We start from the raw sequence: 25,353 nt of genomic DNA, 5'->3' as shown, positions 1-25,353 counted from the left end.
TTTTTTTTTTTTTTTTTTTTTTTGTTAAATATATTAGAAGAAACATTTCCTCGTTTTGTTTAATAACAGCGAAAATAAAATTTTGATTTCATTAAAAAACTTTTAAAACTTTTTTTCTTATTTGTGTTTTCATATATGCGAAGTTTGATAGATGACAAGATAAATAATTAATGGAAGTGATCGACGAGTTTGAAATATGCATCAGAATTTATGGCTGCTTATAGACAGATAATCTCATCTGCTTGCAAGATGTATCTAAGGCATCGTAAGCGATATCATAGGCATTATAATGCTGTACATGCATATCCAATCGAAACAAGCTATATATCTTCTAAACGGTTAAAAATAGAAAAAGAATGTAAATGAAAATTAAACGTTATTTAACGAAGCATTTTCCAGATTCATTAATGCATAAAACTACGCAAATTTATATTCAGATTACGCTTGAATACCGTTTAATTTTAATTTACATTTTTTTCTATTTCTAATTAATTTGGAAGATATATAATTTATTCTAGCTTCGTAAGACAATTCTGTATACGACGCGTTGAATGCGTGTCGCTTATATAAAATTCTTATTTTAACTTTTCTCAAAAACTTGTTTTAATTTTAACAATATCATTATATATATATATTTTTTAAGGAATTTTGTTTCATTGTTGAAGCAAGATTTCAATTAGAAGAATTCAAGAAACAAAAAACTAATATAGAAAAAATCTATATAAAATCGTATAACCAGAGTGAAATTGAATATATCATATATGTTTTTATATATTAATTAAAAAATCATTATTTGTTTTTCATTACATTGAAGCGTTTCTTCAATGAAATTATAAAATTATTCTTTCATAAAATATATATGTTTCAATTTAGTAAGTTTATTGTGTTTTTATTCTAATCTTATTTTCAATTATTTTTAAAAGTATATCACAGTGTCTTGATAATCAATAAGTCATATAAAGACGTTTACTAGTATTTGCTATATTGCTATCCAAATATTAGAATAACGTTAATTAAATATTATTTAAAACGTATTATTTAATATTATAAATTATTATAAATTAAATTATTATAAAAAAAATTATTATAAATTATTGTGTAAATAGAATCTATATTATTGTTAATTAAAATTTTTTAATATTATATCTGATAATACGTTTTTTTTCGTTACGAACAAAATTATAATACGACGAAATAAAAATTTCGTATTTTCAAATATCAAAGTTACTCATCGTATTTGCGTCATTTACTTTGAAAATTATTGCTAGTTATTTTCACCTTCGTTTTAATTATAAATAATAGATTCATATGTTGTTACGAAACACAATTCGCTTATAGCTGATAAAACCGACATACGATTATACTTCGAACTATAGTTTGTTAACTGATATTACTTTTTTCGCATAGCTTGTGCATATATCGTAACAAATGAAAATACAAAATTTATGCTATTTAGATCAAGGACAACATATTGCATAATGTTGCATAATTCTATAACGCAAAATAAAATGAAGAGAAAATTATATTTTATTATTAGTGTTAAATATTAAGTTGGAATTTTTTAATTGTTTTTTTATACCTATTCATTATGAAAGTATTTAATTACACAATTTGTTTTATAAATTAAAAAGTTAATAAATCTTAAGTAATATAACTTTTATATAGGTTTTCCTTTTTTTATTACTTCATTACGAAAATGTTTACTTTTTTTCTTTATTTTGATGAAAAATAATTAAAAATATAAAATTTCTTCCCTTTATTGCTAAAGAGGTTGAGTTAGATTAGATTCTCTACATCCAAACATTTTAAATCAAGTTTAAGTTGTTTAATTGTCAGTCGACAACTGTTGGCTGAAACTTCATTTAAAGTAATCATGGGAGAGATACTGCATTAGAAAAGACGCTGCATAATTAAATCGGAATAGATGTTGAACTATTATATAATAATAGGTTATCAAATTTGTTTTGGTAATCGTTATCATTAAATATAAAGAAAAATATATATCAATTTAAAAAAAGTGTCATTTCACGATAATCATTGTAAATTTAAAAAATGATCATCATACTGCTTTTAAAAAATAATAAAACTTTTTTATTCTTTTTTCTATTAGTTATAAGAAAAATGTTAGGAATTAATTAGCGTGAATAATTTGTGTAATGGAAATAAATAAATAATAATAATAAAAAATAAGAAAATAAATCAAAATAAATCGTAATATCTTATATTTCATTTCTATAAAATACTTATTCTATATAAAATATCTCTTCATAAAATATATTATTAACAATATTGGAAAATTATTGAGAAAACTTATGTTACGAAACTTTAACACAGCGTTAATTAATTTATCAATTTGTCAGTATCTCTTCTGCTGTTATTCTACATCAAATCAATATCAGTGCTTTTCTTTACAATTATATACGAGATATGTACAAAACGAATCGTTTAATTCTGTCTGAATTTTAATCGTAAACTAATTTTTTTTATTGTTTTAAAATTTTTCAAACAAATTTATTTTTAATATTTGGTATTTTTTTGGGATACATAATGTAATAATTAACTTTTTTATAAATATAAAATATAAAATATTTTATAAAATATAAAAATCATCAAGTTTTTTAATTTTAACGTGTAACATTTGACTATGTGATTCGAAAGAATCCTAAATATTTAGTCAAAGACATGCTAAGATATGTATTAAGATCTAATAATTATCAAGATAGTTTTTGGTGAAAAATGAACAAAAAATAAAATTTTATGGGCTCGGTCTCCAACAGTCATTTGATCCAATTTCTGCTGGAACATTTAAAAAATGAACGACCTATGGCACTCGAAGATATGAAGAATCACATCGCAGGGCGCATTATATTATAATATATTATAATATATAATTCTTGCGCATATGTCAATCGCATTAGTTGATCGCTATACATATTAATCAGTAGTAGTTAGCATTTCGAACATTATTTAAATTAAAAATCAATTAAAAAATAATCTCGAATTTTATTTTTAATTTTATTTTTTAACTTCTTTTATTCTTACTCATCCATTTAACATTCTTTCGAATCGTATAATTAAATGATAGAAAACTTTGAGTTTTTTTATTATAATTAATCTCGATAAAAAAAGGAATATATAAAAAATTAATCATTATATTTATGCTCCTTTTAATATTAAAAAACTTTGTTGTTTTATCTTTCCAAGATAGCAGAGTTAAATGACTCAGCCTGTAAGTTTAATATTTGTTTCACATTACTTCATGTTAAAAAAAAAAAGATGATTAGAGCACGTTCTACCGATATGAAAATATTAGAATGCATCCTAGCTGTTTTTCGAATGTTTCATTGTGGCCATTTTTTCCCTTCATTCAACGTTTTTGACAAGCACATAGATAGATTTGCTAAAAAAATATATATACGTATATTCATGAATACATAAATCTTTCTTTTTATATTAAAAGAATTTTCATGGAAGGAGATTAATGAATATGAATAAACTAAGTGTTTCAAATCAACAAAATCAAGCGTATAACATTTTATTCGGAAAAATGAATAAAAATATAAAATATTCTTCCAACTTTCGAATGATTTCTTCTTTTAATGAAATAAAATAAAACTTTTAAAATAACTGGAACGATATTCTTAAAATTGATAAAAATTACTATTTTGGTAAAATAGATCTTTCATGACTTTCTATCATTGATCAGACTAAAAGAGGAATGAATGGCGTTCGTGACGAAATAAGATTTTAATATATAATTTGATTTAATTTATCCAATAGACAGGAAAATCCCATTAGTGTACGAAGATACTTATTATGAATGGCAAGAATAATTAACTAAAGTAAAAAAAAAAAAAAAAAATTTAAAAATAGATATGAAATTGAAAAATATCTTAGTTTTAAAACGCAATTCTTAAACGAAATACAAATTCACAATTTTATATTCGCACATATAATTTAATGAATCGAAGGCACGCTCGAAAACATCTGAGATAATTTGCATTTGAATCGAAATACAGATTGTTGAATATCGAACTGTAGATTGAAAAATACAGAGATGACTCGAACAAATTTATGAAAATTATATTGTTTTCGTGGATGCATATTTTTATATTGACATCTCTTTCTCAATTGGCCGTGGTTTCGCGTGGATAAGAATCTCTTCGTGGATAAGAAGGACTTGGTGACATACTGATGTATACGGCATGCATATATATATTTGGACATTTATATTTCATTTATTTGTCAAATATACAAACTGAATCATAATTACGATTCTATTTTTCGCGACTTAAAATTTTTGAACACACTGAGAAGAAGACAGGAAAAAAATCATGGAGTTACTTTTTTTATTCAGAAATGCTATTCAATTTCATGCATGATCGCTTCAAATAATTGGTAAATTCGTTTTATGAAAAAATGTTTCATATAAAAAAATTATATTTAAAGAAAAAGAATTATAATATGATATGATGTTAATTTTTTTTTAATTGAAAATTTGTTTTTTTATGGAATTATATATTTTTTTAATAAATTAATGCAGATTTTATTATTATTATATATATTTTATTATTTCTTATAAAACTATTAAGCCACATAAAGTAAAAAATTATTTTAAGAGATATTTTAATGAATTATAAAATTTGAATTTTGTAAAATTTATTATATAAAAGACAAGGATATTTTTTTGTTTATTTTTTTTTTTTTGTAAAACTACTTTAGTTGGCTTAGAAGTTTTTATTTTATATGGAATAATATTTTGCGTCAATTAAAAAATTATTAAAAAATTATTAAAAAATACATTCTCTATTTAAAAAAACGAATTTGATCTTTTTGTATATTTCAAATTTGTAAAAAATTAATAACACCATATAATATTTTTTTGTATATTCCACATTTGTAAAAAATTAATAACCATATATAACATTTTTTTTTACAATATATTTCGCTACTTTTGTATGAAATATTTTTTCATAAAACGAATAATTTACGAATTATTTGAAATTATGAGACTCATTTTATATATTTTTCAAACTTGCAAAAAAATTAATAATATATTTTTTTCTATAGTATGTTTCCGTTTTAGTTTTGTATGGAATATTTTTTCATAAAAACGAATAATTTACGTATTATTTAGAGTTACATTATGAGACTCATTTTATATAATTTTATTGATATATAATTCTTTTTTATGGCGACTGATTAATCTTACCTTAACGTGTTCATATTTCTTACGTAATTTCGGAAATATTTGCATACATATATCAATTTTTTTCATTAGCTATGCATTTATATTGATCGTAATGAAGAACATTTTGAATTCTATTTAAATTAAAAATTAATTAAAGATTATCAAACATTATTAATTTTTGATTTTATATTTTTTTTACTATTTTAATATTGAACATTCTTCGGATTTCTTAGAATCAAATATTATATTATTATTATCACTAACAAACTTACGTTATTATTAAATTATACTCTTATTTTATCAAAAAATTAATCGTTATATATGATACGAAACAATTTTCATTTGAAACATTTTTTAATAAAAATTTACAGAAAAATACCAATCTTCGAATAATTTTTTAATATGTTGTCTAGATCATTATGAATAGTACTGTAAAGATATTACTTGTCATCGTTATTAAAAAGTTATTAATTTAATTCAAATCGATATATAAATTAATTGACATAAGTCATGAAATCAAGAAATTAGAAATTAAAATCTTGTTTAACATCAATTAATTCATATCAATTCTAATTTTTTAATCTCACTTCAAATCAAAATCAAATAAAAATTCATTTAACTAACTAATCTAAACTGTTTGTATTTGTATTTAGGTTAGTTTTCTTAATCTGGCCGCCACGAGGCCATTGTAGTAATTGTGGCAATCGTAGCAATAAACCTGATTAAAACTAATCCAATCTAAGCTAATCTAAACTGTTTCCAAGAAAAGTTATTGTTAATAACAACTTTTTAATTAACAACGACCACCAAGTAGAATAAAATCTTCGCAATATAATTCGAGCCGATGATACGTTAAAATTATCAAAAAGATCACGATTCCTTTCTTGTAAATAATTACCTATCTCTTATACGACGAATAATTTACAAGTGAATTACAGTTGAATGGCACACAATTTAAATGACTCATCTTGTATACACGTATAACTTAATTTTCCTTAATTTGTAACTCTGAACTCGTAACAGGTCGGTTTGTTGCCGCAATAAGAATAAGAAATAAGATATTCGATCGATATGGAAGAGGAGAAACGTCAGCATGCCGGTCGGTAAACAAGGAAAGACAAGGATGAAGAAGCGCGTGACCGAAGCCGGCCGAGCCCGATGAATGAACGCCGCCACGTAGCTGGCGTATACGCGTGTATTACGCGCGATCGCGATGCGTGTCGCGATGCGTGTCGTGAGCAACGAGCGCGCGCGAATCAATGGACGAATTCAAGTCGCGTATTTTCGCCTCTGCGTCATGGAATCCAACACCGCCGTCGTTCATTAATGATACTTTGCGAAATCGTGATTCCCATCCAGATTGAAATGGAACGTAATACAATCACCAAACCACCCTTGTTTCATTCCTATATCTATATCCTTCTCGGCAAATGCCTCGACCGTTCGATAATCGAGTGAAAATTCCACGATTACCGCATCGATCGATCTTTGAATATTTTCCGAATCAATATCCCGAATCGCGTTTGCGAAACAATAGTGGATTTGTTAATGCATCTAGGAACGGAGAAGGAACGATTCGACTCGTCGAAATCAATTGTGGTGACTTTTTTCATTCAATTTTATTCTTTCTTTTCCCCGACAAATCTCCACCGACAGTTGTTTTCTCGTGATTACCTGAAAATCTTATAAAGTTGTGCGCGTGCTTTGTTTCCACTAAAATTACGGAATTACGCGATTCGCTTCTATCGATCGTATTTGTTCGACATAGGGGAAAACCATCTTGCTTTCTTTTTATACAATTCTCGATCTTGCTATTCACGTTCGTTTTTCACGTACAGTTGCGTGCAAAAGTTTTCGATTAATCGGAACTTTTTTCCGCTTTATATTCCAAAAATGATGTTGAAAAAAATTTTGGCTGATATTAGGTGAAAGAGTATAAATGAAAAACAAAATAGTAATACATTATATTCATTACTTTATATTACCATACTTATTTATAAAATTAACAAATTAGTTTGTACAAAAGTAAATTAATCTAATTTAATTAAATCTTGTAGTATAATCTGTTGTTCTTCGTTGTAAATTATTTTGCGATTTAATATCATATTATTTTGTCAATTGGATATCGCATATCATTTCCAAATTTCGATTCATTTGAAAAAGCGATATTTTTTCCAATCTTTGTTTATCCAAAGTAAGAAAATGTTGAGCGAATGTTGATATCTGAATGAATTTTAAATGAGCTGATTACTTTTTTATCAATTTTCTAATATATATAATACATTTAAAAAAGCAATATTATAATTATATATTATAATTAATATAATCATTTTGTTACGGACTCTCTCTTCGTGTAATGTCAACACATCGAAGTTGAGTATAAACCCTTAAAAATATAAGTTTTCATCTGATTTGATCAATCCAAATAGATATTAATTCAAATGAACATTTATAAAAGATGTTGAAACAACACAAAGTAAATGAATTTAAACATCGAAATAAAAGAATTATTCGAAATTTTAAAAGAAGAACGAAATGAAATTCTTTTAGATCTTATTTCTAGATTAATTGACTTCACATTACGATGTTGTTGTTATAAATACAAAATATTAATAATAATTTGCAACAAATAACAGGTTAATTCAATTTAGATTGTAAGATTCTTTTTTTATAAAATGTGGCTGAAACTTACATATACTAATTTAATAATTTTGTAAATAAATAATAAAATATAATATAATAAACAATGTTTATTTCTCATATTATTTCTTTTTATTTATTCTATTTTTTTATCTAATATTAGTGAAAATTTTTTTGAATATCGCTTTCTCTCAGAATATAAAGAAAAAAAAAGAAAATGTAACTAATTGAAAATTTTTGCGTGCAACTGTACGTTCCATCACTTTGTTTTTTATTTCGAAATAGCATAAGATAAAAAAGTTGCTAGACGTATCACTGGTCAAATGAATTATCGTATGAAAACAAAGAACAAAGAATAATATCGATACGAATTTCGATATTTGAGCAATGAGCAATATTGCGCTTTTCCACTGAGTCGTGTATCTATATCTATCTATATTTCCATAATATTGTTGATGGCGTAACGTCACGATGTTGGAAACCCAACACGCGTAGTTTTATTATTTTTTTTTTTTTTTTTTTTAAACGAGAAGGAAAAATGAATTGACAACCATCGAACCGTATCTCCAACATCCGAATAAATAGAGGAAACAGTCGTGCAATACCGATCGCTCTAAGTTTTTTTGTTTTATCGCGATAGAATGATGGAGTCGGTAAGGATTAAAATTTTAAAGAGATATTTTCAATAAAACTAAATAAAACTTTTATTTAATAAAAAGAAGGAAATTATTTTTGTAAAATTCAACAACGAGAAATTGATATTTAATTTACAAAAATAAAAAATTTTTAATTTATAGAAAACGAAAAATTATAATTCAATCAATTATTTATTTTATTTTATAAGTGTAAATAATTAATAATATTATAAGGAGATGTATAGAACAAACAGAACAAATATGTAATGTAGAACAAAAGATTTTTGTTTAAATTTATTTGTTACAAATAAAATAATTGATATTTTCTTAATCCACGTACATACATTTAAAATTTAAACTGTATCCAATTTTATTTTAGAATTTTTGTTAAAAAAAAATATTTAATGAGAAAATACTAAATGAACATCTTCTAATTTAATTTAATTTGTCAACAAGTTGAATTTAAAATTAATATTTTTTATTATATTACATAAATTAGAGATTAATATATATCGTGAAATGAAATCATTTATTTAAAAAATGACAAAGTAACTTTCAATATATACAAAAAAATAAAAATATATATGATAAACTCTTTAAAATATCGAAAACAATGGAATAAATGATATGATCTTTATTAAACAGAATTTTATTTATATTTATATTTATTTGTTATTTCAATTTCAATGAAAATAAAATTATTTAATGGAATTAACAAAAAATAATTTCAGTCAGTAAAACAAATGTATCATTATCTGAAATTATCTGAATTATTATCTGAAAAACAGCATAAATATTATTTAATTTAAGTTGAATTTTTATTCTTTTATATAATTGAAATATCAAATTTGATCATAATCAAATGATAGCATGCCGTAATAATAATAATAGGTTAAAATTTTATTTCGCTGAAGATATTTAATTGAAAGAATTATTTTCTAAGTTATCACAGATTTCAAAAAATTTCTTAAGATTTCTTATTAATTATAAGAAACGATAAATATTTAAATATTAAATATTAATTAACAATTATATAATAACAACTAATTAACATTAAAATATTTATTGTATTTTTATATTATATATAAAACATTATTGAAATTAAAAAAATAAGATTCTAAAAAAATTTTTTTTAAGCATCCATGCATGTTTGAGAGTGTAAATCTACACTGAAATTGAACTGAAATGTAAAGATATGTTTTTTTTTGCATTAAAAAATATAGTTATTTATAAATTTTTTATAAATAATATTAAATAGAATTTACATAATGTACATAATATAAACATAATATATATTTCAAAATTTTGAAAAATCACATGTATTTAAATGTTATTAAATTTTAATATAAATGAATCATAAATTATATCTAATAAAATAAATATTTATAAAATTTTACGAATAAATGTCATATTTGGAATTAGTTATTTTATTTTTATTGATTACGTACATATAAAAAGAATTTATTTTAAAACATTCTACTGATATGAAATCGTGTCAAAATATTTTTTCATAAAATATCAAATATGTTTCAATACTATATTTATATATTGGAACATGTTCTCCAGATATGAATCAATTTCAAACTTCAATATATATATATATATTAGGCTATTTGGATAATATCATATCTATATAATAAGCACATTATTATATTTATAAATAATTTTTCTTCTATTTGCTTATAACAAATATTTTTTCTAACAAATTTGATTTCGTATATATTTTATGTGTAATATTGTAAAGACAATATAAAATAATAATGAAAACTTACGAACAATTTTTCTTCGCATCATTTTTAATCTTTTTTAATCTCTAGTCCACACAACATATCAATGATTTACGAGATGACAACGAAGAAAGCGTCGGTTCATCTCTATGTCGGCTCCACGGCGGAAAATTACAGGAGTGCGCGCATTCAAATTCTTCGAAAGCGAGTATGCGATTCGTCGAGATATCGTCGCAAGCCTTTGGAAAGATGAACAGAGAAGTCTTTCTTTAGCGCGTGACGCGGTGCTTGTTCGTTCGATTATCTTAATCGGCGATAAACGGCTACTTTAATTCATTTCCAGGTACTATCGACTCGAGTGCTTTCTTTCCGATGAATCACCGCTCTGGCACGCGGTGATGTCAATCTTTGCACAGCTGACTGCGAAAAAATACCAACGAAAGCCTCACCTTAGCGAACCAGACGATCCTTCCTCCTCGTCCTTGAATTCTTTCGAGCTATTGCGCTCGACTTTGCCCCGTGGCGCCGAACCAATCGTTTTCATTGCCCCCACCTGACACCTTTGCCTCGACTTTCGTCGACTTTTCGCTAAAATGTTACGGTCCATGAATCCAAAACATGATGGCGCGCGCGGCAAAGAAATACGATGTCACCTTGCGATTGTGCGAGAAAAAATTCGATTCGATCTGTCGATCACGAAATACGCAGAATGGTCTCTTCGTCGAGTTAAATATGCTCAGGTGATTAAATAAACGCAATAAAAATTCTTGCGACTTATCTCTAGAATTCTTGAGAGGCTTCTTCCTGCGTCCAAACACGATCATGATTATAATAGAGTAACGAACGATATAGAGTTTTTATTTTTTATGTTATTCAAATTTACCATTAAAGATATTGTTAATGATAATTTATGAATAAATGATATTTCATTGATTTTTTTAAATATATTAATAATAAGAATAGAAGTGATTTAAGTTAATTATACAAAATTGTTAATTGTAATTTCAATTAATTTTTATTTTATTTTTATTGATTTTTTCATTGATTATCAATTATCCTCTGTCTTATTAATTTTAATCCTTGATTATTGATCTATTATTCAATTCATACATATTCAGAACTTATATGTTTAAAAGCTATATTAGATTCCGTGATCCCATCAGAATTTGTAACTACATGAATGTATTATAAACCAAATTGATTTCTCCTCGGGTTGCATTGCTAAATGTAGATACCCTTTAGAAGTTACAAACTTCAATTAATGTGTCAAATTGTGCATACGACGTTTCACATCCGATACTTTACAATTACCCCTTAATTTTCTAATTCATAATGTAATATTATTTCAGAAAATTGTGTCAAATGAATGAACGAGAGATGCGCTTATAAATTAATTGCGTTCGAATTCCAAGAAGTGAATTATCGAAATATATGTATATAAGACATGTATATATAAGACATATCGTTCATCAATGATGTTCGATCTATTTTCTCCCTTTTAATGCAAACGAAGGCAAAGCGGAATAGATACTCGCCTTTTTTTATTTGAAAATCAATGACGCATATACGTATATTCTTGCGAGCAGAGTTTTATCGATGCATGAAAAAAAATCACATCTTTCGATATTTTTGTCAAACGCTGCTTTCGCAATAGTTGCTTTCACGAAAGTTACGCGTCATCGAGAGATCGTATTTATCTATGTAGGTATCGCGAACAATTTAATCATCGGTCCGCGTGTGTGAGGAAGTGAGAGGGGAAAAAGCAATTTGTAAAAAAGGATGGAATAAACGGATAAACGGAAATGAAGAAAAAGAGATTATCGGTGGTCGACGTTTGATGGCAAATTCGTGGTCACAGCTGTCGAGGATGGAACATTGCCGCCGCTTGAGGCCACCACCAGTCACTGATTTGTCATGCAGAATCGGTTGTATTAAAACTACTATTGCGATGCGTTTTCATTTAAACTGGGTTTTGAACATGCAACAATTAATTCCATAGATTTTTATACGAGTGGTTACATAGCATGTGTTTTTTCTTGTTCACAAAACGCACCAATTCTTCAATAGTTCTTAATAATGGTTCAATAAACAGAAGCTTGGACGATGAAAAATATTATTATTCAATATATGTACATGAAAATGTATATGTGAAAATTTTAATAAGTATATCTTTTTATTAATAATTATATTAATAATTATAAATATTTGCAAATAAATTCAATTAATTTATACATGATTTTTGTAATATTATTTTACTTACAAGAATAAACTGTTTTTATATAGCTCAAAATAACTAAATAATTAAATATTTAATTGTAATTTAGATATTTTAGATTATATTACAAATAATGAATTAATATTTTGATTTCTTAATTTTTATATAGCTTTAAGAATTTTTTTAACTTTATCTGTAACTGACATCAAAAGAAATTTTGCTAAATCAAAATTAATTAAAAATTATCTTAAATCTTCAGTGTTGTCGGAAAAAATAAGTAATCTTGCATTACTAGCTATAGATATTTACAAAAATTCACAAAAGATATTTACAAAAATTTAGATTTATTGAAAAAAAATTGAAAAATTTGCATAAAAAAACAAAAAAGATAAATTTGTACTTCAATAAAAATAAAATAAATTGATTTCAAATAAATTGGTACAATAATTGAATAATAATAGTTATTTTTTTTATATATTATGTATTTGTTTTTAAAAAAATATTTATTTTAATGATCTTTTATTTTATACAAAATAAAAATTAAAAAATATATATAAAAATAAATATTATATCAAATTCTTAATTAAGTAATATTACATTAAGAGCGGCGATATTATTTTTGCACCTGGATGACCAACAACTGTTCATCAGAACGTTTGATCCTCGCTTGGTCAGTCGTCTGTTAAATTCTTTTGTTTAGTTTACGAGCGGCGGCGAAGCGGCTCTTGGGTCAGTTGCCATCTGCTTTCTTGGCAAATTTTTACAGAATAGGGGTACGAATTTTGAATTCGAATTCGTTAGAACGATTTCCGCTTTTAAAAAAGTGTGATTTTCCACATGAATTCACCAAAACGATTTCAGTTTTTCAAATGAATTTTTTCGAAAATCAATACATTAAATGATTTAAATTTGACTTTAATTTAATTCTCTTATCTGTTATCTGAAAACTTCAAAAGAAAAAGAAAAAATTTAATTAGGAAACTTTATCTTAATTTAAAGGAATATACTTTTCCACTCAAGATATTTTCAATTCTTAATTCTTTAGAACGAAAATCTTTATTTACATGAATATATTGATTGATTGATATTCTTGAGTAAAATCATTGATATATATTTATATTTATATTGTTATACGCGTTATTCCGTTTAATTAGATACGAAATCGAATATTTCACGAAGAATTATCAAAAAAATGTTTTAATAAAATTTATTCGATTTAAAAGAAAATATTATATTGTATAAACAATTTTTTATGATAGAATTATATAATTTTTATTATTATATAATATTATTTATTATAAGATTTATCTGCATATTCTCTATAAAAAATTATTATATCGAAAAATCATTGATTGATTTAGAAGATATTTCAAGTTTAAAAATGTAATTCCATATTATTTTTTGGAATTTACAAAATAAAAAAATAACAATCTTATGATTAGTTCAATAGAATAATTTTCACACAAACACATAAAAACTAAAAACTAAACTAAAACTAAAAACTGTCTATTGTAAAAATTATTCTGTTGTATTAAAGCCAATTACATTAATTGTTGTTATCTTTCAAATTTTCCTTTCGTTTAATAATATCGATTCAATATCTCGCCCAAAATAATTTCAATTAATAAAGAAATAATTTTAACAATAAAATTTCTCAATTCGATCAGATAACGAGAAAATATGTTTCCAGAAATTATTTTAACCATTAAAATAATTATTTAAGTACTCACAAAATCAATCAATTTTTTTTATTATCTTTAAAATTATTGATTATATAAAAAAATATGTTTTAAATAAAATTTATAAGATAGTATATTTTATGTTTTATTTTTTTTCTCTATGATAATTTTTGAAAAATCTGAAAAAATTTTCTTAAATTTTTTCTTCATTTTAAAAATTAAAGTATGATTTGAATATGATTTGAATATGATTTTTTTATGAATAGAAAGTAAAATTATGATTACATATTTTTTCATGAATAGAAAATATATATTTTTTGAATTTTAGGTATTTATTTTTTTAACTATTTTATTTTTAAAAAATTTCTTAAATTTAGTTTCTTCGGTTTATCTGATAGAAATTAAAGATTGAGAATTAGAGAAGATTGATTTGAAATTTGAATTAAAACGTGCATTTATTGGTTACTATCATTTCTTGCGTTCTTGCAACGTTCCAATTAGAGTTATAATTAACGATTATTGAAATGTTATCGATATTCTATTGATAATATTTGATATATTGATAATATTATTAAAATATTGTTAACGAATAAATAATTAATATTATGTTTTTTCTTATTTATTATTTATTATTTATTATTTATTAGTTATTATTTATTAGTTATTATTAAGGTTCATAAAAATATATATAATAACTTTAAAACAAATAAATAACAAAGAAATAAGCTTTATTGAAAATTATACATTATTTCAGCTATTTCTATTTTTATTATATCTTAACGATATTTTAAACAAATATATCTAAAACTAAATATGATTAATAGATAATCATATTAACATAAATATCATTATCTCTAATAATAATTTTAAATAAGAAAAAATAGAAATTTCAATTATTGCTATTCTTTATCAACCCTAATGATATTATTGATAACCTCTTATTATCGATATTTATATATATTTATATTACACAACTCTAGTTCAAATGAAATGAAAACGCATCCACTGCAACCTAAACGCGACAACAGTGAATTCAACCGTGTTTATCTGGTCGAGTAATCTCCAACGTGAAGAAACAACTTTCGCTTACCGCGTGGGTTTCGATAAATCTTGATCTTGTTTCGAGGTAATAGTTTAACCAATCGTGAATGCGTGACTTACCCACGCATCAATTTTAATCTATAATAACCTTTCTCATTTTACGTAAGTTAGAGAAACATAAGTTAAAGTTTCGCATACCATCGAATATAAATAAGTCATAATGAAAACAAAGAAATATGATATAGTTTCAATTGAAAATTATTTGCAAGTCAAGTTTGATATTTGATCATTATATCACAATTAATAAGCGATCTATCTGAAAAATAACGTAAATTATTTTTTTTCATATGTTTAAGGAAATTAGACAAAAAGTGACAAAAATGTAAAAAAAACATAGATATATCGATACTAAGAGTCATCAATTAATTGCCATCGATGTTATTCGATATATGGACTATAGTAAAATATGTATAATTATAATATATTTTTTTAAAAATTTAAAATTTAAAATTTTAATTAAGCTTTTATAAGATTTTTATAAAATTTTTATTACATATAAATCAATATTTTTTAGGATACTATTTAATAATATAAATTGACTAACATATTAGATAATCGATTTTTTTTTTGTCGAAGTTAAGCCTTTGTTAGTTGAATTACTATATATCGAGAGAATATTATATATTATATTATAAAATTCTGACGATATTGATATTGTGACAAGAAGTAAGTATTTCTGGATAAAAAAATATATATAAATATATATTTAGATATAACTTGTCAAATATCAAATGAATTTTACTTAAGATTTGATAAAAATAAAAATAGTTATATGTTTTACAATGAAAGATAAACACAATCTCAAAATATCTATAATTTCTGTTGATAAGTATTCTGACTCATTATTAAGAATATAATATACGAAGCAAATAGTTTGGCATTTTGCATCACGTATTCTTTTAAAGTTTTAAAATTATCCGCTAAATAGATCTAAAATCATCAATTATATAAAAACATCAATGATTTTGATATATTCAAGTATGAACTTCAAATATCAATCGGTAAAAATATCGTTGTTCACGTATTCGTTGCCATCTACCAATTATTTATACCATTTTTTTAAGTTATGTATGTGCATATGTATAAATTTTTCATAAACAAAAAACAATGCAACAAAAATAAACATAATATAAGAATGAAATAATAATATAATTGAGTGAAGTAATAAAATGTTTCTTAATACGTCTTTCAGAAAAATATAATAGAATAATGATGAAAAGTACAATGCATTGTTGATAGTGGCTAAAAAACAAATACTTAGTAATGCTTGACTATTTATTTGATTTGACTCCCTATGATTATTTCTCGTATTCAAAAATATAAAAGATAATAAAAGATAAAAAAAGAAAAAAAATATCAATGCTACGATAATATTTCAATCATATAAGTAGTCGTGACAGAGATACAATAGATCTCTACAAGTCTATCTTTGCACTAGTTGATCACCAATGCATAGTAATGTTGAAAGAATATACTTTGAATAAAATGAATGATTTTTACGAATGTCATAAATCTAAATATTTTTTACGAATTTTTATGAACGATTTTTTACAACTATTATAAATTTTTGAATAAAATAACTTTTATTATAATGAATTTCATAAATTTCATAAATTTTTAATTTATGAAGAATAGTAAAAACCAAGGATGTGTTGTCGTATGATCAATTTCGATATTTTATATTTGTTCGTTATAGTAAAATGAATTTTATATCTAAAATTTAATAACAGTTATCACTATTTAATTTATTATTTAAATATGATTTAATGTTACAGTTTTTTATAAAAATAAAATTTCCTAAATAATATTTTCTTCAAAAATGAAAATGTAATATATATATTATATTCTGGTTTTCACTGGATCTTTTTATTGTCAGTTCTATTATTTTTTAGATATGCTATGTATGTATCTATATTGGGAATGGGAACAGAAATGAGGGCCAGCCGTTGTAATGAGGTTAATCAGCGCAGATGACACGGAAGTTCTGACGATAACAGATATCGTGATAGTTAGATATATTTATTTTATAAATAAATTAATGCCATATCGGATTGCGGAAAACCTATTCGGAAATAAATCAAAAATCGAGCATTTGAATGATCGCCATCTTTCATTTTTATAATTTTATTGAATCGAATATCGAATTCTCTTTTTTAAATTACTTCGATCAATTATTCCATTTTTCCGAGTTATACTTATAAGTTTCTTTCTAGTGTCTTTCTAGTCGATATGATTCGATCGAAAATGGAAATTCACGGAAATGGACGCTTATTTTATCTCGGTTGATTAATCAATATATCGAGCAACCGTGTCGACTGCATCGCTTAATCGCATTTATCGTAATCCGTCAGCGTCCCAAACTAGTCGCTTGGCATCAACTGATCGGTTGCATTCGCTATGTGGACTATTTGGAATATCGTCGTAATTAATTCTTCGTACAGTGTTGCCGTTCTATTCCTGAATATGTACGAGGTTGAGAATCATATCGTTTTCCTCGACGTCTTGACTCGAGACGATATTCTAGTAAACAAAAATAAATATTGTGTGAAATAAGAGTTGATCGAAAATATAATCTCGATGATGCATAAAACTTGTTTATTTAAAAGAGAATTTAAAAGAGAAGAAAAGAAAAGAAGATAAATCTTACTGAATAACAAACTTATACAAAAAAAAAAATTATACACAAGTTTGTTAATTCACTTGATGGTTACGTTTAGACTCGATTAGACACGAGTTCGGACGAGTTTAGCCGAACTTGAACGAATTAAAAAGAAACAGATATACTGCCTGGAATCTTATTTTACGCGCGCGGATTTAAAAATATTTCAAACAAAAATTTCAAACTTGGCATCGACTAAACTAATCGCACGATATCCACAATCTGAAATTGTTACATATTACATATGGAGCAAAATCGTGGTAATCAGACCGAAAAAACGATCGTGTTCATGTTCGAATATGATCATAATTTATTCAAGACACGTTGCAACGATCAATTTCAAGCAGAAAAGCGAAAACGGAACAAAGATGAAACGGTGCTTGGTTAGCTCGAGAGAAGGAAAGCGTATGCACGATTCGAAAGAAAACCTGTTGAACGATTATTACCCTTCTCACCCTCGACTTTCGCCACTTTTTCCCCGAGTGTATTATGACGACGATGAGGACTATTCTCTTTTCGTGTCGACTTAAGAAGCTCCATCAGGTGTTCGTGTACTCGTTCGCGCTATGATTTTCTTCTGAAATAGAAATATTTGTTTAATTTCATTAACAGATCTCTTTATACGTGTATATAATAAAACTATAAAAATAATATATAATTATAACTATACATATGTATAATTACAATATTCGTTTGCATATTTGTCTGAATGTTGTTGAAAAATTATATAATAGTTCAAACATATGAGAAAAACTGATGCAATGTTGTGAACAATGCATATAATTTATAATATTAAATATTTCGTTATTTAGAAAATATCCGAATTTCATAGAAAAAAGTCAATAAGTATCGTAATAATCATTCACAAACATGATTTTAAGATCAATAAAAGAGAACCTGAATGTAACACAATGTAGTAGCATAAAAATAAATAGTTCTAGTCAGTCATGTTGATATATTGAAGTTTTCACATGATATTGTTATTTAATTATTCACAATGATATTCGAATTATCAGTGAAGTTAAAAATCAAAAATTATATATGGATCCTTTATTTTCAAAAGTATACGTACTACACGAATTAATTTAAATTAAATTAATTTATTAAATTTGCATGTAATTATGATCATTTCTATTCTATAGATAATAAAAGAGAACAGTTTACGTTGAGCAATTTCAATTTGGCGGTCTACTGTGACCGCTAAACTGATACATATTCAAGCACAGACAAGAAAACGATAAAATGTATAGATTTCTAAACTCGTTACAATTTCTGAATACATAGAGGAAAGGATGTACTCATTTAGTTTTATATTTCTTTTTAAAATCTAATTCATAATTTAAATTATTTTAAATTTTTGTATAAAATATCTATAGATAAGATGATAAGATTATGCATGAAAAAAAATGGAATTTGACATATATTATGAAAATATATTAGACACTCTTATATTATGGTTCTTTCTAAAAAAAAAAAAAAAGACGATATGATGGTAGTTGTTTCGCGATTCTGATATTCTGTATAGCAAATGAGATAAGTATCATTATTGTTGACACCAAATGTCCCATCAAATTATGCTATTTTTATATTAAAAATAAAAATGAGTTCATAATTTTCCTTCATGACTTAACAGAAAAGTCTGTTCTATCATATAATATGAATAGAGATTTTCTTCTAGAATCTTAATTTTTAAAATAAATTGAAGAATATCAGCAAAAATGAGTGCATTTTCAATGTTCTTTTAACTTTGATAAGTAAACTTCTTTGTTAAATAATTAATAAATGCAGCATATTACATTTTCTGCATAAATGTGATAATTATGCATAATAAAAGAAAATGATTTTAACATATAAAAGTGAAGCAATAATTCTAATTTTGAATATTTTTTGAATAATTTTGTTACTTTAAAAAATATTGAAAATTTTTTATATGAAAAATACGAAGAGAATTATAATAATTTTTTCATAGATGGATGATTTTTATGATTTTTATGATTTTATGATTTTTATAATGAAAGGAGAATTTAGAACAGTTTATGGAAGATTTTCAAATATTTTAAGATCATTTCCATTTTTTTAAATTGATTGCTGTATTTTTTATTCATGATAATGTAAAGAATGTTAAAATTCCCCGACTTCTATTTCAAAATCATTCCAATAATAAATTAACGGAATTAACAACAATTTTATATTTATAATAAATGTTATGATTATCATTAATAATTGCATTAATGCATTGATACAACATTGAAATCGTTGAATCATTTGGGCATTTCTTATCATTTTTATACATTTTTATTTCTACCATGAAGTAAAATATTACAAGAAATAGATATAGTGATCGATGTAGCTAAGACTTTTTTTCATTAATACGAATAGATTCTTCAAGTAAACAGTTTATGGAGCTACGTTATTTTGATGATAAATTAATTTCGAAATGAAATTCTCATTTAACGAACAAGTAAATATGCTTCTTGTATATGGAAAGATTCTACAAAAATTCAGTGAAAGCAGAAGCACTATTGAATGTTATATATTGAATGTTATTCGGGTCATATCCATCCCTCGCACTGTATATTTTAACGAATACATGAAAAATTAAAAGATACTGAAATCTTAAATACACGACACTATGAACATAAGAAAGTGTGTCAAAGAAACGAAATCGGTGCACTCGGATTAGTGAACTTTAATCCTCAGATTAATTGTTCATGACAAATTGAACGAAAATCTTAGAAAATTAGCAGACGTTAATGTATTAAGAATTCTTCCCAAACATAAATTTAATCGTTATCACTTGAGGAAGAATTACACTCAGGATCAGATTTTTAAAATCGTGCTACTTCCTATCAATGGATATTGCAACAAATGAATAGAAATAATGATTTTTTATATACAATATTATTTATCGATAAGACAATTTTTATTAACAATAACAAGAAATAAATTTGCGTAACGAATTATTGATAACGAACTATTGATCACACAATTAAAAATATATTATTAACAGTGATAGTTCATAAAATATGATGTGCCATTATAGGCAAAATAATCTGATTTAATTATAAATAAAACGCTCACTACCACAAAATACGAAAAAGTTTATACGAGCTTACTACAGAATGTATAATCGAATGTTCAACGGATAATATGATATCAACACGATGATTGCTCACTATGTTCTATACGTATAAAAGGCAGCTCTCAATAGCATTTTGCCACATCGATAGAACATAATGGGCTAGTATTATGGTCAGCTCGTTCACCAGATATCACATTATTTGATTTTTTTCTTTGAAAAAATATTGTGTATCAAAAAAAAGATAACAATGTTATCTTAACTATAACAACAAAAGATACGAGAGAAAAATTTATTGCAGCAATTAATCAAGAAATGATAATAAACGCCCAAACTTCGGTATTCGGCAATTCAAATGTTGCGCATTGATTCAAACAGACACCATTTCGATCATTTATTTATAAAAGACGTATTATTTAATTTGTATGTGTTATTGAAATGAATTTAAAATTTATTGAATTTTAATAAATATTAAATTAATATTCAATAGAATATTATGTTCTAATGTTCTATTGAATATTTTCTCCATACGAGTAAAAAAACGTAGCAAACAATTTAAAAAAAAAAATACAAATAATATTGAAATATTCGAAAATTCTTTACTTATAAAAAAATTATTACAATTACATTATGGCTTCTATCGTATAATTTTCGTAGAAAATTTTCAATATCTTTAAAAATAACAAATATATTCAGAATTTGTTCTACTCTGTGTATCAAAAACATTATCCTAAATAACATTTTCTTATAACTTAATTGATAATCTGTTGTAATTTTCAAGATATTTAAAAAATGATCGCTATTATTGAATTTTCATTATACATACGCATCTTGGACAGCATTATATCAATATATGATCGAATAGATGTTTATCTATTGTTTCTACAAACAGTGATATCAATTGTAAGATGAATAATCTATAAATTAAAAAAGCTATTTTCTCTTGTATTTTGATGAGCTTGAAATATCTCGACTATGAGGTTGAACATTCTACAAATCCTTTAGATCCGTGGAATTGGACTATAAAATACAAAACAACCGAAAAAACAATGACCAAAGTTACAACGAGCATAATGCTGATATTGTTGTCATTGTAATTTCGGAAGGAGATTTATTTCATATTTTATTTTCATATTCTGCAGATCCAAAGATTCCATGGAATATTCAAGTTCTTGACAAATAAATGTTAAGTATGATGATATTAGCTGATTTATATATTTTATACATTTTGATACTAATTGCTATGATATGTTTATACTATTTTATATAAACAATTGATAAGTAATAATCGCAAATGTTGATATGTTATCACAGACATATATGTATAGGCAAAATTCTATGACTAGTTGCAATTTTTTTTTATAAATTTTTGTTATAAATATTTGAAAATTGTAAGAAACTATTGATTAAGAATTATAAGAAAAAATTATTTAGGTTGATAATCTTAATAACATATATCAAAATCATGATCGTTTTCTATAATATTCTCAATAATGCATGATTATTTTAAATGTTTTTTTATAAATAAAAAAATTACTGAAGAATCAACTTACCAGCAAGCTATAGTCTTTTCCTCTAATTTAATGCTCTATTGGCCTTTGATATAATGTAATGAATATGGAAGTGAAATGATAATGATGTAATGATATTACTCCGAGCTCCTCTGTAATCAATTTAGGGATTAATATGATTTGTAAAGAATATGGATGAATATTTTGTAATATATTTTTTTTTGTTAATAAAAAGACAGATAATAAATCATAGAAAAACTTTGGAAAAATATAGAAATCTTAATTTAATTTTATAGAATCAGAATCAGTCTTTTCAGAAAAATTATTTTACTTATAATATAATAGATTTTCTAAAAATATGTAAGTAATTTTATCTTAAATAATATAAATAAGATCAGATCTCTTAAGAAATGTATATTAATAATATAATAAAATTATTATTTTTTATATCTTTTTTATATCAAAAAAACAATATAGAAAATTATTTTAAATAATTATTAAATTATTTATAATTTATTAAATATTATTTAAATAATTTTAATAAATATTAATTTATGTTAATTTATTTTAATTACTTATTTAAAAACTATTTCGTAAAATTATTTTAACTTATATTTATATAAATTTATTATAGCTTAATTTAATAAACAATAATCATATACAAATATTTTATCGTTCTTCTCGATATTTGTGCAAATTTTACGAGTCTCTTTGTGATCGATCAATTATTTACTTTTGCTTCATGAAATATTTACCAATTTAAAAAAAGATAAAAAAATCAGAGATAATAAAATATAATTATTACAATTCACTAATTTATCATAATAAATTTTTAAATTTAAATGATAAAAAAAATCAATTTATTAAGACAACATCGAAACTCTTTAATTCGAAATTTTCCATCTTTTCTGAATCTTTTCTAAAAAAAATTGTCAAGATATTCTCTTTAATTTCAAATTATCATGATATGTATTCGAAAATACATTGCTTATATTTTACCTTATATCAGTCTTATGTTTACAGAAACAACGATATTTGATGTGACTCGTGTATCTGATTTTTCTTCTATTTTTATTTTATTCTTTTCTTTTTTCCACATTTTTCTACATAATATCGCGAGAAACGTTGTTTCCAACTTTTCCTGAGAAAGAAAAACATTAATGTCTTCGAATAGTTTGGTACATAATAGAAGTGCAAGTTTATAATTGTACCAATGAACCGACATTCCGGGCGAGAGACCGAGCGCGCCGTTTACAACTTCTCCATGATGCGATGCGCAAACCGTTGGAGAACCAACCGAATGCTCGAGGAAACGCCATCCGCCAAATATTTACTGAAACGGACAAACGAACAATTTACATACCTGCTCCGCAGACTTCTCGAAAATCCTCCTCCTCGAGACGATATCGCTTCGCTCGCCACCAGCCCTTCCTCCTCGTTGATAATCGCGTATTTGCACGTTCCTCGCGAAGGAACGTTCAATGGTTGGCGAGAATCGAATGCATCGCGATACGATTCGAAATCTTATCGCATTGCGATTACTCTCTCTTTCGCGTTGCACCGGTTGTTCGCTACACGAATCTTGGAAACGTTTCACGTTTCTCTATGCTCGACTCGTGTCAAGGATTCGTGACAGGTTTCCGGCTTCGTGGCATCTTATCTTGTGGCTTATTAGAGAAAACGACGTCGCGTCTTTCCACGATGAATACCAAACATCAAACAGGCTGTATTCTCGCGAACACAATAGCTATCTACCTATGCTTCGCGATGTAGGATAAATCTGGATTTTTTTTTTTTTTTTTTGTATTTCTAAAATACATTCTAATAATGTCTGTACAATTTTTTGCAATAAAAGTATTCGTTATAGAAATTGTTAATATATAAATGTGCATATTACACTTAAATTTTGAGAATATTATTATTATAAGATAAAAGTATTGAGTATAATGCATATACTCAATGAATGTTCCCGAGGTCATGATACAAGGGCAAGTGTAATAATTCTATGTATTCGAAAAATAATTCGGAAGAAAAGAATAACATTTTTTCATTTAAGACTTTGTTTTTAAGAAAATTAAGTTTTCTAAAAAAATTTTTAATTGCAAAATAAACTAATCGATTACAATATAATATATATATATATTATATATATATAGAATATAGAATAAATTATATATAATATATAATAAATTTTCTTCAGTGAAAAATTATTTTTTGAAGAAATAAATTTAAGAATTCTTCATTTACATAATTTCTTGATTGTAAATATTCAATTTCGATTTTTTCAAAAAATAAGAATATAGTAAAAGTGATAAAATTTTATTGTATATTTTTTAATTTAATTTCATATATAAAGTAACCATTGTCAATACAAATTTGTATTCAATGAAGAATTAATTAATGTCATGTTATATTTGAAAATTTTCAAATTTGATTTATTTGAAAACGAAATAAAAAAAATTAAAAACTGTTTTTCTTATTTTTATATACAGAATCAATAACTTGCTGCTTGTATCATAATTTCAAAAACACTCATATTTTTTTGGTAAATATTAAAGATAATGGTATAATAATTCTTAAACTTTTTTTAATTTTTTTAAAACCGTTACTTTATAATGGTAAAAGATGGAAATTTAAATATATAAAATATTCAGATTTTTATAACTCTCTATCCTTCTTTTGTAAAAAAATATTATAAATAAAATTATATTCATAAGATGAAAGAATATTGAAACTTTAAAAAGTTTGTGTCACGAAGAAGTAATATTCCCTGAGTAGTTTTTGATGAACTATTAAATAAAAAGATAATATATATTTTTCATAAGAAAAAAGATTTACATTTTTATAATATATTTACATATATTTTTAACATATTTTTAACATATTATAATATACATATATCTCATTATTTTTTAA

At 24.3% G+C, this 25,353-nt stretch overlaps 1 protein-coding gene and 1 long non-coding RNA gene across 5 annotated transcripts in view; one reads left to right on the top strand and one right to left on the bottom strand.

Annotated features, from left to right (window-relative positions):
* Nucleotides 1–25,353, top strand: part of LOC122720686 (cysteine-rich motor neuron 1 protein) — a 275,210-nt gene that overhangs the window by 156,536 nt on the left and 93,321 nt on the right. The gene's annotated exons all lie outside the window — the stretch shown is intronic.
* LOC122720687 lies at nt 17,012–23,893 on the bottom strand. 3 transcript variants are annotated; one of them, XR_006347797.1, is made up of 4 exons: nt 23,801–23,837; nt 22,480–22,589; nt 18,294–18,424; nt 17,012–17,708 (listed from the first exon to the last, which is right to left on the bottom strand). It is a non-coding gene; the product is annotated as an uncharacterized LOC122720687 (long non-coding RNA). The 3 variants fall into 3 exon arrangements; XR_006347796.1 differs by lacking the exon at nt 22,480–22,589 and having other exon boundaries at nt 23,801–23,893; XR_006347798.1 differs by lacking the exons at nt 22,480–22,589; nt 23,801–23,837 and adding an exon at nt 20,964–21,000.

The sequence above is a fragment of the Apis laboriosa genome, unplaced genomic scaffold, assembly GCF_014066325.1.
Source record: "Apis laboriosa isolate Shangri-la unplaced genomic scaffold, ASM1406632v1 scaffold1321_cov151, whole genome shotgun sequence".
NCBI classification, from domain to species: domain Eukaryota; kingdom Metazoa; phylum Arthropoda; class Insecta; order Hymenoptera; family Apidae; genus Apis; species Apis laboriosa.
Note: the sequence above shows the minus strand (reverse complement) of the source record. Positions and strands in the feature narration are given on the sequence as shown.